Source organism: Arachis duranensis, chromosome 2 (assembly GCF_000817695.3).
Source record: "Arachis duranensis cultivar V14167 chromosome 2, aradu.V14167.gnm2.J7QH, whole genome shotgun sequence".
In the NCBI taxonomy this organism is placed as follows: Eukaryota; Viridiplantae; Streptophyta; class Magnoliopsida; order Fabales; family Fabaceae; genus Arachis; species Arachis duranensis.
The window spans coordinates 78,427,380-78,430,452 of NC_029773.3; positions in this window are offsets into that span (position 1 = coordinate 78,427,380).

The window sequence follows — 3,073 nt, forward strand, 5'->3', positions numbered from 1 at the left end:
GAGCTTTATTTGATTGGATTTGGGGGTGAAGCAAAACTAGCCGCTGTATTTTGGTGCATAATTGGATTCAAGGATCACCTTAGTATAAAACCGGTGGAAGTTGGAGTTTTCCGGAGAAAATCAAAGTATTGGAGGAACCGCCACTTAGAGGTACAAGTTTTATTTTCGAGTAGGCATTATATAAAATTATGTGAATGCCTAGGTTAATTGCCCTTAGAATAGGATCTGATTGAAATTTAGTTGTTATTGTGAATTGTGAGTAAAATGGTTATTGGGTAGTATCAATGCATATGTGTGCATTGAATTTGAAATATGAAGTTATGGTTTGATTGTTAATAAATGTGATTGATGTGGATATTGAGTCGGAGGCCGTGATGGAGTGAGGAATCTCTCACGTGGTAAGTGGAGGTAAGTGTTGTAATTGATTGTAGGATGGATTAGATTGTTGAATTGTTGATTTTGGATGGAAATCGTTGGAAATGAATGATTGACTGGATAATTAGTTGATTTAGGTGTTAAAATGGTTAGAAAGGAGTAGAGAATTGATAAATGCATGTTGGGTATGCTTAGAAAAGGTTTTGGTATGATTTGGAATTGAGTTGGATTGAAACTTGGTGAGATTAAGTAATTGTGCAAATTTTGGTAAAAACATATTTTTAACTAATTTCGACGGGTCATAACTTGGCGCTCAGAGTTCGGCATCGAATTAAATTAGTCCTAAATTAAATCTAGGTGAAATATCTTTAAAACTATATAAGGATCAAGAAAAATGAAATTTTGTAGAGGAAGTTTTGAATGTTGGAAAAATGAGGTTTAGAGCTAAAATATGACATGTTGTGGAAAACCAGAATTTTGGCATGTGTGCCCATGCACACAATAGTGCCAATGCACGAGACAGACATGACAAGGAGATTTTGCAAGTTGTGTGTACGCACGATAGTGTGGGCATGCACAAGCTGGGAATGGCGTTCTGGTGCGTGCGTACACACAAGCCATATTTTCACATTTAAATTTTGTTTTTAATTATTTGGCTTATTCAGCAAGCTTGTAAATTTTGTAACCTCCCAATTAAGGTCTAATAACTTGTTTTTAGGCTTGGGAATGAATGTGAGCATAGTTAAAGATAAAATTAATGAACTTCAATGAGATTGTGGCTTAGAGTTACAAAGATAATAATGGTTTGAGAAAATCTTGTGATTAATGAACACACTGAATTAATAGGAGACACGAATGATAAGACTGATGAGGAACTTAGATGTATTCTAGCAAGGCCAGTGGTTTAACCCGCTTGCATTTTGACTATTGTTTACTCTTGGCAAGGATATGGCAAGGACGGTGGTGAATCCCGCTTGCGCTGAGTCGAGTTATGCCAAAACAAAGACAGTGGTTGATCCCGCTTGTTTCGTGGCTTTATATGTCTGCGAGGTGTACATGACACTCACCCTGCGAGATATACAAGAAATTTTGCCTATGAGGTGTACAGAGCACTCACCCTGCGAGACATATAGTATACATATATGTGAGAATACAGCAGAGGAACAATGTCGGGTTAGCTACCGGATATGTCAGATTCTAACAGTGTAACCGACACGTGAGCTCATGACCAGTAGGATAGACATGCATCATATATATTTATGTGAAATTGTTTGAGTGTGCATTATTTTGGTTTACCTACTTGTATATCTATACTTAATTGTTAATTGTTGTATATGTTATAACTATTCTTGATTGTATTTGTACCTTATTAATTGTGTTTGTATCTACTGGTTACAATTACTGAAATCAATACCAAAATTATATCGCATTAAATTGAAAAGATACAGGCTAAGTGGAGTGTGGGATAAGACTAAGATTTGGACCATGAACATAGTGAAGTGTGTAGAGTATTTTATCCAATTTTGGATTAGTATAACCCTAGACTCAGATCTTGGTTGTTGGAGCTTAGGATTACTTAGTGAGTTTGGGTTGTTTTACATCATCTCTATTTGGAATTGTTATCTTGCTAGAAACATTTTGGTTGTTTTGAAAATTTTCTGTTTTCAGATACAGGACGTGATGCATCTCGCTGAGCGTGGTAGATTCTCTCTGCAATCGAAGACTACTTTTGGGATTTTACTTTGTACTTAGCATAGCATATATATGTACATGTTTTTCACTTTTGTATTTTCACTTGTATATCCCTTTTAGAGGTTGATTGTGGAGAAACAAGATTTACGTTTATGCTTATGTCTGCTTTTAGGGCTGTATATATATGTACTCTAGCCGACCTTTACTTTGCGGGTCGAGACTGGAGCTTGATTGTATCTCTTTTTGGATATATAGTTTTTGTCTATCTTCTCTTTCAAGGCTCCTAGTTAAATTATTTTTCAAATATATGTACGTATTTTGCTTTTATACGTCGTAACGCCGCCTCAGTACCTCTGATTTATGACTTATGCGTAAAGTTCTGTGTGATAGGGTGTTACAATCAGCATGAAGACTAAGCAAGCTTACTCTCATGTTTTGGGATAACTGTTTCTGACCTAGTGTCTAGATTCTTAACGGGCTCAATACAATCGACCCAAAAATATTTTCGCCATTCTAATGGCTTAGGACTATCTTTACCTCCTAACTATCTTTTAAAATTATATAAAATGGGACTCCCTCCCACAAAAATAAAATAACCCGGCAAAGCTTATAAAAAGGGAGTTTCATCACTCCTCCTTCAACTTTATACATTTATCCGCTACTTCTTTAACTCGTTGATTTGTCTGTTGAAGTATCTTTGCAGGTACTACTCTACGCTCCTTGAATTCAGCCTCGCCATTCTACTGGACAGATAAACGTCCAATCTTTTTTCATTTAAACAAATACTCTTTGAACCTTCAAATACCACTTGAACATTAATTGGTTCTAATTATTCAATCAATATGTATAAAGCTAAACTTTTTTTATATTTTGATAATAATTTTTTTATTTTTAAATTAAAAATGTAAAAAAGTGTTGTTAAAGTTCTATAGCAACTATAATACTATAATTATAAGACTCATAGTATGTACTTTTTTAAAATTAATTTGTATTTATTAAAACTAAA